The sequence below is a fragment of the Schistocerca americana genome, chromosome 5 (assembly GCF_021461395.2).
Source record: "Schistocerca americana isolate TAMUIC-IGC-003095 chromosome 5, iqSchAmer2.1, whole genome shotgun sequence".
NCBI lineage: Eukaryota > Metazoa > Arthropoda > Insecta > Orthoptera > Acrididae > Schistocerca > Schistocerca americana.
In genome coordinates, this window is record NC_060123.1 from 126,915,004 (window position 1) to 126,932,590 (window position 17,587).

The window sequence follows — 17,587 nt, forward strand, 5'->3', positions numbered from 1 at the left end:
AGCTGCGTGCTTCTCGCCAGCATGGCTAATATCGTGGCGACGGCAAGGGCCCGCGATCCGGAGTCCGAATCTGCGGCCGTCGCCTCGGGATGCCTCCAGCATGTGCTGGAAACCAGGACGACTGCCCGTAGTAGCGAGCCATGGAGTGGCCCGCCGCTGGCTGGCTATGGACCCTGCTTTGGCCTCAAAGGGTCGAACCAGCGACCCGCTGTGGACTGGAACGCTGGCTCCCCATCTGCTGCTGTGTGTAGCTGGTGGTGTGATATGCCCCGCTGTCCAGGAGAGCTGCCACACTTGAATTAATCTCATTAGAAACTTGCACCTATTTATATGTGGCTGTGCACCTCTGTTTTGCCATACGCGCCGCTTCACATCACGTACTCATAACACGCTAGGTTGGCCAGTGGGCCCCTTCTGCCTGTGATTTGTGACATGCAATACTGCTACGTGTACTATTTCAACAATTTGACGCCCCTGTGGCCTCTATTCTACTTAGGAACTGTTGGTATGCGTAACTCACTGCAATCCCTATCCTAAACGGTGGTGCCGCTACAGTAAGGAACGATCGTTTGAGGCAAAAAACTTCGTTTGGACATATGCACTCTTCTGAATGGTTTCTGAGACAGAACGTGTATTTAATGTACACTGTTACTCACTTTCTCTATTATTCAGTACATTGTCATTGTTTACAATCTACCATAATAGTGTAGACGAATTCGAGACGAATAATTTGATATAGGACACGTGGTCTATGAAGTCGAGAAACTAGCTCAAACTGGCTTACCTACACCTCAATGAATGCGCGTTGCGCAATAATTTCCATATTCTCTCGCTCTCTTCACGCAACCTCAAAGTCCCTGAGAAAAAATGAATAGGACACCTTTATAGGAAATTTCATGTATTTTAATTTTGTACTGCGAGAAGTTTTCGCTAGAGGTCGCGGATTTCTTGCTATTGAAGAAAAACATATGAAAGTAACTTTAAATATGTTTTGTATCAGAAACCATTTGGAATATGGCATATGTCCATATTTAGTTTTTTGCTTCAGCTGATTGTTCCTGTAATATTTATGAATGTTGACCACTCCTCCTGAGACAACCTGTATACATGGACTATCATTTATTTTAAATTATCGTTACATTTAATATCCTATCCACCCAAAGTAATTAAAGGTGCATAAAGGCTACTGACACACCAACAAAAGCAACTATAGATGCAACAGACACAGAAGAAGAGATAATAGTACACCTAACACTCACACAACAAGAAAATAGAAGAAAAACAACACAAGAAGATGGCGATTAGAACAGATCAAATAAGGGTACAAAGAATTAAAAGTTGAACTCGGGTGGAGACGTGCTCAGTCATGAAAGCGAGTTGCAAGCTGTTGCACTCTGCGAAGGGATCAGAGAACAAAGTGACGCCTCTAATCGCCGCGTGGTCTGCAACAGGTAGTTGCTTTTGTGGGGAGCATTGAGCTAGTTTGCAATCCAATCCTTAAGAATGGTGGGGAGCAGTGAGATGCCTTGCAAGCTGATCAATGAGATTGTTGGTGAGCTAGTGAGACAGCCTACGGTCCGATCGGTGAGAGTGGTGGGAAACGCTGAGCTGTTGGGAGGGAGTGATGTGTGGATCGCTTTGCGACACGCTCTGAACATGCCGTGCCTGAAGGCCGCACCTTTTACGATCGCTTACTACACATTACGAGTGCGATGCTAAGTCAAAGGATAAGAAGTAACAACTCGCTCAGAAGCATGTAAACGTTTATTGAGCTTCTGAAATCTGAGGTACTCTTTTGAAATCAAGAACAGAAACATGCTGGAAATGTTATCAACATTAATGTATCGTTCTGAAGAACTCTGTTTTTGTTTGACTCGGTGGACGGCGCGGCCGAAAGCGAAATGGAGATCCCAGGTTCGAATCCCATCAAAGTATAAATTTTTTCCACTCACAGACTGGGTGTTGTGTCGTGCTTGCTTTCATATCGTCATAATTACCATTACTATCGAGATGGCTGAATCGACACTGACCGACAGCCAATAAATTGGGAAAAAACGGAGCTTTCTTTTTTTTATTTTCTTGTACTTCTTGTACTAATAAGGTTTGCAAATCCACATGTGCACATGGTCTATAACACATTTTTTGTAGCATGGGAAACGTTTTCTTAAGGATGTGACCTGGGCGCCGTTGCAGCCTAGCACAGAATTTTCTTCCCGCTCATTACAAGCACCAGAAACGCATTTTGAAATCAGATTAGCTACCATTCATTTATTCCGAATCATCCATTATCTAATCTTTAGAAAGATGTGGCTCTCTGAATCAATTCAGGAGCAGGGTGGCCATATCCAGTTTCCACAGAGAATCGTCCTCAAGATGGCTGTACTGATGCCAATGCATTGATATGCTGTCGCCAGTCCAAGACCCTGGATGTCCAAAACGAAGTCAGAAGTTCGATCAGTACAGTAATTCTAAAATTGTAATACCATAACATATTAAAATCAATAAAAACCCTTGATAAAATGTGGCTAAAGGAAGTATGTGGGCCTATTATAAGACTTTTCTTTTAGACTTCTAGATCATACTCGTGGCCAACGGCCTTGCCGCAGTGGTAACATCGGTTTCCGTCATATCACCGAAGTTAAGTGCTGTCGGGCTGGGCTAGCACTTGGATGGGTGATCATCCAGACTGCCGAGCGCTGTTGGCAAGTGGGGTGCACTCAGCCCTTGTGAGGCAAACTGAGGAGCTATTAGATTGAGAAGTAGCGGCTCTGGTCTCGTAAACTGACATACGGCTGGGAGATAAGTGTACTGATCACATGCCCCTCCATATCAGCACCCAGTGATGCCTGCGGGTTGAGGATAATACGGCGGCCGGTCGGTACCGTTGGGACTTCATGGCCTGTTCGGGCGAAGTTTAGTATAGTTTAAGATCATATTCATTCATATCATAAGGATGACTAACAGATGGTAACGGAAAATATAAAATACTGAAAACGCTTAAAAACAGAAAAAGAGAAATATTAACAGTTGAAGTTTTCATAAGAGTAAACGAGAATTAGGACTTATGATCATTAAACTTGGTAAAAATACGGTTTGTATCACTATTCAAAAGAAAAATTAAACTGTAGGTGAAATAAGAACATTGCTTCACAGTAACGAGAAAATTAAGACAAAGGGTTGTAAGGGCAATTCGCTATCGCATCATAGCCGTCAGTAAAAAATGGGAAAATTCATGAAACACAATATAATAAAAGGTCACGTAAAAAACTAATTAAACGAAAAAGTAGCTATCCTTCTTATTAAACAAGACCTGGATGAGTTTCTTCACAGAAGGCTAACTGTTCATGCAGAAGGGCTGAAGGGTTGTTCTTACAATACATGAATATTTCCATCTCTTCCATAGTGGTCAAGAACGGTCCCTTGTAAGCGGTTCTGCCCTGATATGATAACGGCCTAAACCGGTCAGCATTTTGAAATAAATGATTGTGTGCAATCTTGACCCTTTCATTGAGTGATAATTTGCAACAGATTGCTGTTTTATCTCCCAGCATGTTAGCTAAAATTAAAGACCTCAATGTTTTTATTTCTTCTCCCTGAACTTTACTTCGCCTTCTACTTGGTATCCTCTACTGCTTGCTCAATGCATGGCCTGAATAACGTTGTGAATAGGCTGCAACAGTCACTGCTTTTCTTTCATGTCTTTCGGCTCTTACGACAGCAATCTTGTTTATGTACAAGTAGTGAATAACTTTTCGCTTCCTGTATTTTATCCCTGATAATTTCAGAATTTGAAAGACTGTACTCCAATTCTCAAAATGTACAGATGCTACAAACGTAGGTTTGCCTTTCTTTAACCTTTCTCTAATATATCTTCGTCGATACCTTATAAGTCAGTATTGCATCGCGTGTTCCTATTATCATCTTCCCCGAGGTCGGCTTGTACAAGCTTTCCATTCTTCCGTAAATAAGTCGTGTGAATATTTTGCAATCACAGCTTATTAAACTGATATTTGGGTAGTATTCGCACCCGCCAGTATCTCGCTTGTTTGGAGTTGGGGTTATTACATTCGTCTTGAAGTTTTTCATTATTTCGCCTGTTTCAGATATATTTCGGGCTAGTGGAATAATTCTGTTACGGTACCTTCTCCCAGCAATCACAATAATTCAGTGCGAATGTCGTCTATTCCTAGAGCTTTGTTATAACCCTCAAACTTTCATTGCTCTGTCAAATGCTTCTCGCAGTATCAGCTCTACCACCTGATCTTTGTTTACTCCCTCTCTCGTTTCTTTAACGTTCTCTTCGTTTCCCTTGTACATTCCTCCTATATATTTATTCTATCTTTCAACTTTCCATTCTTTGCTTAGTGTTGGGTTGCCATCTAAGATCTCTTAATTTTCATACAGCTGCTTTCGCTTTTCTACGAAGGTCTCTCTAAATTTTCCTTTAGGCGGCATCTGTCTTTCTTTTAGTCGTACTTCTACAGCTTGAATTTGTCGTCTAGCCTTTCCTACGTAGACATCTTGCTCTTTCTGTCTAAACTTATTTTTAGACTGTGTATTCGTTTCGCTTTCCTCAATGCTTGTACAAGTGTTTTCTCCTTTCGTCTATTTAATTCAATGTGTCTCGTATTATCCAAGAATTTCTATTTGGTCTTGACTTTTCATCTAATTGATGGTCTGCTGTCTTGATTATTTCATTTCTCAAAGATGCCCATTTTTGTGGTTCCCTACCTCATTCGGTAAAAACGGAACCCTTATAGGATAAGTTTGTTGTCTGTTAAGACCACCTTTCTCAGGAACGCATAAACGTATCAAGCTGAAATTAATGTCAGATACTAAGATATACTGTCCCTTGGCAGTGTCAAAAATTTAAACTTCCAACATTAGACCGCAAATTTTAATTTCCTGTTTTTTACAAAGTCCAAAATAGTTGATTTACATGGATCTGAATGTGGTGAAGTTGAAAATGTCAATTTCAAATCTAGATTAGCTCAGTTTTGGAAATGACTGAAACTTTTATGTTATTCACGAATTACAATAGGCCATGAACAAGTGTAGCACTTCCCAACATACATTTACTCACAGAACATTTGGCAATGGCTTTGGGCTTAATTCGATGCACTGATCACAAATATGGAGTCAGTTTTTACAGAACGGCTCTAGTTTTTTGTTAGATAGGCTCTAGTCTTTTAGAAATTTGGTACGCTATGTCACTGAAACATATGAGCAATGCAAAATCGTAAAGTTTAGCCTATTCACAAATCACGCGGAACAGTAAATCAAAATACTTTATACTAAGCACGTGAAATGCTACAGGTAATTTAGTTCAATTAAAGATAGCCTATTAAGACCTACCTTGTTTACATCAAGCATTCCCTCTTCGCCTGCCGCTTCTGGAGAAGATGCGAGTCTTTCTCCGAAGTGTAACAAAAATCTGCCAAAATTGAAACATTGAATCATCCTCGGTATCTATGTTCCGTTACAGAGATTTGTTGGCGAAGTCACACACCATGTTCTTCACTAAATTTACCCATAATCTTCACGGAAAACGTAGATATGTGAGTTAATGAAGTGCATTTTGAGTGATATGTTGCATATATGTTCGTCATAAGCACAAATAAGGTCATTCACAAGTTCAATATAATTTTTAGTTTTTTGCTCAAGACCAATACGTAACTTTCTGAAAGTATTGCGACACATTTTGCTCATCAGGACAGAATACAACATCTTACATACTTGTGGACCAATGAGTACTTCCTTCTTGATCTCAGCACTCACCCAGGGAAACTTTCGAGGCAAGTATTCAAATCCTCGTTCGTTTGTCCTATACATTTCTTTTGTGCAAATGACTTCATCAGGTTTACATGTAATTGTGCTATTTCGACTTTACTGGGATTTAAAAGAGGCTCTCAAGAAATATTTTTCTTGAGATTTACAAGTGGCTCCTGTGACACATTTTTCTTGCCAGGCAATAAGGCTTTACTCAATCGTGGCCAGTCCTTTGGTCTGTAATCTACATCCTTAGCACGACTGACCCACTCACTAAAGGAGCAACACTACTCAGTATACTCACCTTGTGATTTCTGTGGCATTCCAGACACAGCAAGAAAACGAGAGCTAAAAAACAGAAATAAGGCTGTAACAAACTTCATAAAGCACGAAAACGGGAGCTAAAAAACATGCGTTATTGTATTTTCCAATTCAGCGTTAAAAAATTTATTCTTCTTTACGTAATAAATTCACTGATAAGCAATGAAAGTCAACGCAATCAAAAGATACCGCCATTTGTGTTGCATATTTTGATACCTGCAAACTCACCTAGAGAAGAACTATCTATACACATAAGTAAGTTTTACGGAACCCTAAGAGCTCGAGTCCTGTCCGCACCTGACCAGTTTGTCTTTACTGTATTTCCTTTACTCGTCTTCGTTAATCACTGCCTACCTTTGAAACTCTCAACACCTTCTGGTTCTTTCAATATATACAGGGCGATTATAATTAAAGTTTAACTTTCAAAACGCTGTAGAAATAACACCACTAGTCAGAATGATGTCAAATTGCAACGGAATATTGTCGCAGAAGGGGGAAAACGTATGGCAGAAGAAAAGAATAGTCTATATGTCAGAATACGTAAATGAAAACACCTGTCATGCGCACAACCCATGTGAAACGTCCCCTTAGAAAAATTATAAATGGCTGTGCTTAAACTTCTTACATTATTTGATTTTCAAACAGCTGAGCAAAACTGAACGTACTCAGACATTACTCTCTTTACTTATTCTGATCAACACTAAACCGACACACAATATTTTTAGCGCAACGCAATCTAACTTTCAAAAATCCCTACAAAAGAATAGCCCTGACTAACATTAACCTATGCGTTTCACAAATCACTTACCTCACAAAAATCTTCGTTACTCGAACTACTGCAATACAGCGAGCGCCACTACTGCCAGCTAAATAGAAGATTCAAACTACTGAAGGCACTAACTACTGATAGGCATAGTTATCATCATCATCATCACCACCATTTAAGACTGATTATGCCTTTCAGCGTTCAGTCTGGAGCATAGGCTCCCTTATAAAATTCCTCCATGATCCCCTATTCAGTGCTAACACTGGTGCCTCTTCTGATGTTAAACCTATTACTTCAAAATCATTCTTAACCGAATCCAGGTATCTTCTACTTGGTCTGCCCCGACTCCTCCTACCCTCTACTGCTGAACCCATGAGTCTCTTGGGTAACCTTGCTTCTCCCATGCGTGTAACATGACCCCACCATCTAAGTCTGTTCGCCCTGACTGCTACATCTATAGTGTTCATTCCCAGTTTTTCTTTGATTTCCTCATTGTGGACACCCTCCTGCCATTGTTCCCATCTACTAGTACCTGCAATCATCCTAGCTACTTTCATATACGTAACCTCAACCTTATTGATAAGGTAAACTAAATCCACCCAGCTTTCGCTCCCCTACAACAAAGTTGGTCGAAAGATTGAACGGTGCACAGATAACTTAGTCTTGGTACTGACTTCCTTCTTGCGGAAGAGAGTAGATCGTAGCTGAGCGCTCACTTCATTAGCTTTGCTACACCTCGCTTCGAGTTCTTTCACTATGTTGCCATCCTGTGAGAATATACATCCTAAGTACTTGAAACCGTCCACCTGTTCTAACTTTGTTCCTCCTATTTGGCACTCAATCCGTTTATATTTCTTTCCCACTGACATTACTTTCGTTTTGGAGATGCTAATCTTCATACCATAGACCTTACATTTCTGATCTAGCTCTGAAATAATACTTTGCAAACTTTCAATCGAATCTGCCATCACAACTAAGTCATCCGCATATGCAAGACTGCTTATTTTGTGTTCACATATCTTAATCTCACGCAGCCAGTCTATTGTTTTCAACATATGATCCATAAATAATATGAACAACAGTGGAGACAGGTTGCAGCCTTGTCTTACCCCTGAAACTACTCTGTGCCATGGACTCAGTTTACCGTCAACTCTAACTGCTGCCTGACTATCTATGTAAAGACCTTTAATTGCTTGCAAAAGTTTGCCTCCTATTCCATAATCACGTAGAACAGACAATAACGTCCTCCTAGGAACCCGGTCATATGCCTTTTCTAGATCTATAAAGCATAGATACAATTCCCTGTTCCACTCATAACACTTCTCCATTATTTGCCACAAGCTAAAGATCTGGTCCTGACAACCTCTAAGAGGCCTAAACCCACACTGATTTGCATCCAACTGGTCCTCAACTAATACTCCCACTTTCCTTTCAACAATACCTGAGAAGATTTTACCCACAACGCTGATTAAAGAGATACCTCTGTAGTTGTTACAATCTTTTCTGTTTCCATGTTTAAAGATTGGTGTGATTACTGCTTTTTTCCAGTCTGATGGAACCTGTCCCGACTCCCAGGCAATTTCAATTATCCTGTGTAGCCATTTATGACCTGACATTCCACTGTATTTGATGAGTTCCGACTTAATTTCATCCACCCCAGCTGCTTTATTGCACTGCAATCTATTGACCATTTTCTCCACTTCCTCAAATGTGATCCTATTTCCATCATCATTCCTATCCTATTCTACCTCGAATCCGAAACATTACTGATCGCATTTTCACCTGCATTGAGCAACTCTTCAAAATATCCCCTCCATCTGCCCAAGGCATCAACAGGATTCACCAGCAATTTTCCTGACCTGTCCAAAATACTTGTCATTTCCTTCTTACCTCCCTTTCTAAGACTGCTAATTACACTCCAGAATGGTTTTCCAGCAGCTTGACCCAAGGTCTCCAACCTGTTTCCAAAGTCTTCCCAAGATTTCTTCTTGGATGCTGCAATTATCTGTTTGGCTTTGTTTCTTTCTTCAACATAACTTTCTATGTCTACCTGAGTTCTAGTATGTAGCCATTTTTGATACGCCTTCTTTTTCCTTTTACAGGCTGCCTTGACTGTGTCATTCCACCAAGCTGTTTGCTTCATCCTACTTTTACACACTACTGTTCCAAGACATTCTTTAGCCACGTATAGTACTGTGTCCCTGTACCTTGTCCATTCCTTTTCCAATGACTGTAATTGACTACATTCAACTAACTGGTACCTTTCTGAGATCGCTGTTATGTACTTGTGATAGACATAGTAACTATATATATATCAGTCCATGATATCCAATATTACAAATTTACTCTTTCTGATGGACACACGTCCAGATCGTCCGCTCTCAAAATTCCACCATCTCTTTCCCTACATCCACCACTGCTGGCGGCTCACCTCCAACTGCGCAACGCTACGCGCTGTTAACATCCAGCTGCCCAACACTACCATAGCCAACAACAATGCAAACTAGCCACAGACTGCACACAGCACAGCCAGTGATTTTCATACAGAGCGCTACGTGGCGTTACCAACAAGAAAAACCTAAACAGCCTACTTACACGTGGAAGTTGGTATAAACAAGCCGGGTACACGACTTTACCTCCTTTAGCCTCTGCCACGTTCGCCAGGACTGTCTCAATGCGGGATCTGCTTGTAGAGCTTATTACAAGATTGATGACTGAGAACACGTCACTCTGCAGAAGTTCCGGACACTGAAGGATTTGAAAAAAGGCGTTGGTCCGATGACTGCAGTGGGTCTGGAGAAAATGATTCGGAAATTCGATAAGTCGCTACGGTCGCAGGTTCGAATCCTGCCTCGGGCATGGATGTGTGTGATGTCCTTAGGTTAGTTAGGTTTAAGTAGTTCTAAGTTCTAGGGGACTTATGACCACAGCAGTTGAGTCCCATAGTGCTCAGAGCCGTTTTTTTTTTGAACTGCATACAACATGGAACAAGCACTCCCTACTACAACATCTCAACACCGACTCACCACTACCACATCTCGACAAGCACTGCCAGTGGAGGCGGCCGAATAAAACTCTTTGGCGCAATCTCTGGCGCTGTGGCTCAGTGTAGCCACCTTTCATATGCCCTTCCTCCACGGGCCAGAATTTGATGGTATTTTTGCCAGCATTGGTGGTGAAAATACCACCAAATTCGTCCAAGAAGAAAAAAAATTACAGACAAAAATAAAAGATAATATTAATAATTAAATATCACATAACTAGATGAAATTTTGGCTTTGCACTGACCTTTCAATAACCTAATATGTAAAATACAGTAAGCAATACAAATTCTTTCATACATGTGACTTTACATAATAGTTTACACAATACACAAAAAATCAGTTTATACAAATGTTCACATAAAATGCTTTCGATGATTCAAAAAAACAAGTAGTTGATAGTTCCAGCAGTAGCACCCAGCAATGGTCAACAGGTGCAAATACCAACAAGTGACATCATTTTAGTAGAAGCAGTTCCATCAGTGGCACCCAGCAATGTTGAACAGGTGCAGACACCAACAAGTGACATCTTTCAGCAGAAGCAGTTCCATTAGTGGCACCCAGCAATGTTGAACAGGTGCAGACACCAACAAGTGACATTATTTCAGTAGAAGCAGTTCCATCAGTGGCACCCAGCAATGTTAAACAGGTGCAGACAGCAACAAGTGACATCATTTCAGTATAAGCAGTTCCATCTGTGGCACCCAGTAATGTTGAACAGGTGCAGACAGCAAGAAGTAACATCATTTCAGTAGAAGCAGTCCCAATAGTGACACCCAGTAATGTTGACAGGTGCAGACAGCAACAAGTGACATTATCTCAGTAGAAGCAGTCCATCAGTGGCACCCAGCATTGTTGAACAGGTGCAGACACCAACAAGTGACATTATTTCAATAGAAGCAGTTCCATTAGTGGCACCAAGCAGTGTTGAACAAGTGCAGACAGCAGTCCATAATATTCACTATCACTAATCACACTGTTCATCAGAGTTTATCAGCAGAAATTAAACATGTCCTAGTGGCACCAATCATGTAGAAAAAGTGCAAGTAACAGTCCATAATATTCACTATCACTAATCACACAGTTCATCAGCAGAAATTAAACATTTCTAAGTGTCACACATCAATGTTGGACAGGTGCAGGTGTGAACAACAGTTTGAATGCACACACAATTGCTTTTACAAAATTATTATCAATGCTCTTACACTAAACATACAAATAATAATAAACACACAAATGATATCAGATAATTGTCATATTAACTATTACAATACACAAATATCAGTAAACCTATAATATTTATGGTTGTCAGTGCAAGCCACAACAAACAAGTAAAATAATATTTAGGAGATAGGTCGGTACCAATTATCTGGGATTAGGAAGGGAAAACACACAAAACACACTCACTCATCTTTCGTCCACATTAGTGCTACTGTGTAGTTGAATAGTGTTAACTGTGTAAATGAAATTCTGTCAAAATTTGATGTTCAACTCGTGTATCAAGTAGTAGTGGCACAGTGTGTAACAGTCAATAATAGTTAGTCAACGTCATAGTCATCATGTCAAGACCAATGTTTGCCAAGCCAAATCAAATATACAGTTGCTGAACAACTGTCAGTGAGCCAAGATATGCAAATGCTTCCTCTCTCAAAAAAAAGTATATACTGCTTAGTGATTTAACAAAGTGTGTGTGTAGACAATCTTCCTTCTACTTGAGTGTTCTAGTCTGCCATCTTCATACTCCTTGTTCCATATAAACCAACAAAAAAAATATGCTCCTCACTTACTTTACCTCTTATCCACCAAAACTCCAATAATCATCAGCATCACATAATCTCAATACTTCAATAATACCTCTTACGTCGATACATATAAACTTATCATCAATATCATTTACCTTACCTCTTGTCCACCAAAACTCCAATAATTAATCATCAACTTCACATAATCTCAGTACCTCAATAATACCTCTTCAATACGTCGATACATATAAACCTTATCATCAATATCATTTACCTTACCTCTTGTCCACCAAAACTCCAATAATCATCAACTTCACACAATCTCAATACCTCAATAATACCTCTTCAATACGTCGATACATATAAACCTTATCATCAATATCATTTACCTTACCTCTTGTCCACCAAAACTCCAATAATCATCAGCTTCACACAATCTCAATACCTCAATGATACCTCTTCAATACGTCGACACATATAAACCTTATCGTCAATATCATTTCACTTCCATAACAACTCTTTCCTCTAGTCAGTCTCCTCGAACAAGTACAGACAAAATCCTAATGCAAACTTCAATTCATCATCCCATGCAATCCGAAGACACAGTGTCTACACACAACCTCTGTGTAATCCATCTGACCCAAATCTTCTACTCATTATGAATTAAAAGATACATTTTGGTTACCTTGTCCATCATTAAGCAAAAGAAATGCATACATGACCTCTAACAGCCTTTAGTTTGAATAACTCTCAGTAAGTAAGTACGAGTACGTAGTATGAAAGATCACATAACACTTTGAGTGAATAAATCGTAATATTTCACAGTGTGTACACCACTTCAAGAATCATGGCAAATCAGAAACATACATGTGGAGTATTACTTGTGTCAAGTGTCACTTCCTATTTCAATTGCTCACGAAGAATGCAGTGTAATAACTGTCAATGGTCTAACCCTAGTGTTGGTATGTCATGTCGTTAGCTTCCTTCCTATTAGCATAAATTTATACAGCTTCCATAAAACCTCCAGCTCATGTGACTTCTATGAAGTTTCTTGTACTAATGTCGTTCGTCGAATTATAGCAGTTCATTTTCTTATCTTAAAAATATAAGGCACTGAGCATAAGCAAAACATGCAACAGCAAGTAAATATACCAGTAGAGAACAGAATGTCAACAAGATGATGCAGCACAATCCCTACAACGAGGCTCTGCCAAGCGAACAATAATTAATACCATAGTGTAACCTAAACTCTATGTTCGTACACTGTACATCAGCATTGCTATATTCTAAATTGAAGAGTAGTTATGACAACGAAACAGAAATGTGTAAATATGCAATCCATACGCAAAGCAGCAAATATGTATCTTACATAATAAACTGGTCATTAGCATCATATCAGCATAAGCAAATAAATGTTCATACGTAATCTTAATAAGTAAACATGAAGGCGCAAGCAGATAAATCACAAAGTATAACTTACATACATAACCACAGTCAGCACAATTAATCAGGTGACAATTATAATTTAAATAAATAAAACAGCAGGTCCATAGTAAAAAAAAAAATATGACGTCAGTGAAAAAGCATAGCAGCCAAGCGATGCATAATATACATAAGTAACAACCCTGTTCATTAATCAATCATTGTCAAAATCAGTTAATGTACACAAGCACGTCGCTTCACAAGTAAATTCATAGAACATGAAATTTAGCACAAAGTATGAATCACGTAATCACGAGCAGCAAATTACGTCTAAAGTACATACCTAAGTGGAAATATGTTACCTGAAAAATAAATTCAATTAATAGTTACGCTTTTTAGTTTATTACTTTTTTCTTCGAAATTACATTCTTCCTGAAAATTTCTCGATAGCAAGTCCTCTTAACGCCGGACACACACAGAATTTACCTGAAGTTCTTAAATATTTTATAGAACCGTATCCTGAAAAATACAGAACGTTAATAACATAATTCATCAAGTCACTATAGCTTTATACTGAATTTAATGGGGGAAATTAGACTGTGTATTTGTTTACGGCTGTCAGTGCATTCGCACTGAGCGCTCGATCAGCTGTAGGTACGCGTGCCGTAGGAAGTAATTGTTTGCGGTCAACGACTGCCTTGTGCGGCGCGCAGACTTGACTGTTGCTTTGAGTATGTGCCGCCGCCAAAACACAGCGCGGTATCCTTGTATTCTCTGCATGTTTACATGTAGCTGTTAGTTTCTCTAAAGTATGTCATTCCACAAAAATTTTAACGTTTGATATATGATGTATTCCTTTAGAGCGGCGAGATTTAAGAGTTTCTACTTCGACAGTGTTATCATGAATGATTTTACGAACCCTATATGGACCGTTATAAAGCAGAAAAAATTTGCGACACAAGCCTTTTCCTTTGTGAGACAAACGATGAGACTTAATTAACACCTTTTGACCAACTGACAAGGTTTTTAAACGACCAGGACGTTTAGCTGATTTCTCTCTTCTAGCAGCCGCAGATGCAATACTTTGTAGAGCCAGATTCACAACTTCAGAATGCCGCAGTTTCCGTGTAGGCGGAAAAGGAACGATTTCAGAAATGCGATTTGTCGGTGCTTTATTTTTTAATATCAATGTAGGCGGTAAAGAAGTTGAGTCATTAGGAAGTTCATTCAGAATGTTTTGAAAAATATGAAGATACTGATTCCACGTTCTGTGATTCTGATGACAATAAAGACGACACAATTTATTGATTTCCTTCGTCCATCTCTCTGAAGCGTTAGATTGAGGGTGAAAAAGTGAAATGAAAATTGGTTTAATCTTACGACGCTGTAGAGTACGAAGCCAAATTTTAGAGCGAAACTGTGATCCATTGTCTGATATAACCTTATCAACATGACCCACTTCTTTAAGAAAATGTTTGATGAAAGCATTAGATACTGAACGAGTTGTTGCTTTGCGTAAAGGTGTAAAACACACATATTTTGATGTCAGTTCCACTGCTACCAAAATGTACGCAAAACCATTAGTAGAACGAACCACTGGACCGAACAAATCGACTGCAGCCATCTCCTTTAATTTCGCTGGAATGATAGGAAACAACGGTGCTCTGTGAGAAATAGTTGGCGGCTTAGCCTTTTAACATAATTTGCATTTGGCAAGAATAGATCGAATACGTTTTTCCATATTACTGAAGTAGCAATTTTCTCATAAGTTATGAAAGCATTTTCTGGGACTAAAATGTGCATAACTGAAATGTGTGTACCAAATCAATTTTTTAACCTACTCATCAGGAATACAAACTAACCAAACAGAGTTGTCGACCGATTTTCGTTTAAAAAGAATATCATTGCGAACTAATTAATACTGTCTAACAAAAATCTTTAGATAAATCCGGGTGTGAAAGAAGTGGAGCAGCAACTAAAGCATCACGAAGTTGTTCAAATTCTGACTGAGCTTCCTCATCCCAACACCAATTAGAATTCTTTCCAGATAGTTCACATAAACGAGGTGAGGCCAAATTGTCCAATCTAACAAAGCGTCTACGAAAATTACAGACACCAAGGAAACTACGAACATCACGTTTTGTGGTAGGTACAGCATAATTACGAATAGCGTCTAGTTTCTCTGGATCAGGAAGAATACCTTCTGTAGAAATAATATGACCAAGAAATTTCACCTGAGAACGACCAAATTCAGATTTTTCCATGTTCACTGTAATGCCAACTCTTGCAAAAATACGTAATAATGAATCCAAAATTTTGTTGTGCTCACTCCAAGAACGTTTAGCAATAAGAATACCGTCAACATATGAAATAATATTGTCACGAATATAAACAGGTAAAATTTCATTTAAACTACGAATGAATGCAGATGAAGATACAGTAAGTCCAAATGGTAATTTCCGAAATCACTTTTAGGTAAAATAGTCATATCCGGTTATTCTTTAACGACTCTCTAGATAGATTGATAGTCGAAGAGTCGTTTTGACAGATGCAAAGAATAGTAGAAGAGTAGGCAGCGGTGCAGAAGAGTAAAAGGGAAATAGCACCACTACAGCTCGGGGCCCTGTGCACGCTACGGCACATATTCACCTAGCGTAGTGAATCCCCTGAGGACTTTAATAGCCGCACATAATTTCTAGTTTGTGACTTAGTGGCCAGTTTCGTGGAAGTGCGTACATAAATTGATCTAACCATGAACATGGATGTATGTCGTTCTTAGAATTGCGAAAGATCTTAAATTTCCGAACAGTTAAGAAGCGTTTATAATCAAAGTTTTCGCCTCGTGGCGATAAAGACCTACCGCGTCTGTCCCAGTCCGAATGTCGATTATTGTCAAGTTCGCGCCCCTGGCGCTCTCTTGTTGCATCCCGTAAATGAAACAAATTACTTTCTTCAAACCCTTCTGCTATCTGTGATTCTAAATTTCTTTTGCTGTCTTTTCCTACGATTTCGCCTTCAATTTGTTTAACTTGCTTTTGTAATGCCTCAAATTCGCTTTTAACGCGTTCATTAAATTTTCCCTGATTTTCAACATGCTTACTTATGTTCTGGTACTCTTCGGTTTCTGCAAATGGCAATGGAGCTGTATCATCCGAATCTCTGTCCCCACTTAAACTAAGACTTGTCAGTTTATCTGAAATAACCTTAACTCTTTCCGATAAGTCACCTATTTTTTCTTTCTGTTTATTTACGTCTTCTGTAAGTGTCGCGACTCGGGTTTCAGTATTGACACATTTAGTAGTTAACTGTTCATATTGTTGTATTAGGTTATTTATTCTGTCATTTGGTACGGATTCCTCGATTCTCTCAAATATTTCTTCCTTATCGTGTGCCCATTGTAAATTTAACTCTGAAAATTTCTGTACTATCACGCGATCTCTTTCCTCCTGTTCTCTATCCTGTTCCTTTTGTCTGATTTCTATTGAAATTAATCTATTATTGTGAGCATTCAAAATCGGTTGTACTTCTTCTCTAATTTCTTTCTTTAATTCATCTTTCATGTTTTTGAAACATGTCCCTATTCGTGAATCTAACCGTGTTTCCATTGTTTCCATCTCAGCTTCTAGCCGTGTTGCCACTGTTTTCAATTCAGATCCTAACTGTGATCCCAATGAGTCTAACCGTATTTCCATTGTTCCCATCTGTGTTTTTAATTCAGATCCAAACTGTGTTTCCATTCGTGCTCCAAAATTTAATATAGCACCCATCAACTGCTCCATATTAACCCGTTCGAAATTCTTTTCGCCCCTAACATTTCCCGCAAAACTAACTTCCTTCTGCATAGCCATAAAGCTATCTGTGTTCGATACTATTCCAGAATCTTCTATCGTTAATCTCGTATTCTGTGAATTTTCTGATTGAGAAAAATTTTGAAATGGTTCCGGACTATCTTCCCGACTTATTAAATTGTTTTCAACTTCATCATTCATCATACTGTTCTCCTGTGTTGGCGAGTTCGCCATGTTAACAATTTCGTCATTCTCACTATTCATCAGTTTTGCCTTTTTCATTGATCGCGTAATCATTTACAAAACATACAAAACTCGTCACTGTACGAAAATTACACACAATGACTCTTTATCTCCAACAATACCATTCACACGAAATGTTTCCCTCAATCACGATTAACGAACAATTGAAATAATTGCACTAAATTGTCAAACCCGTAGACAAGACAACAAAAATTAAATTCTGCAAAAAAAAATACCATTAGAAGAATGACAATTACCAAATCTACACATGCAATATAGACTACAATTACTAAACTAAAAATTACTACAACAATACTACTGTCTGCTATTTTAACAATCAGAAGAATTCCAAGGGACGATCCGAAGCAGCGGTCGCCACGTGCATGTGGGCTTAATTATATTAATGAAAATAATTTTTATTTTTCGTAGCTGCATGTTCGGTTACGCTGTCTCGTAAACGGTTGGCCCTGACTAGTTTTAGTACGCAATCTGACT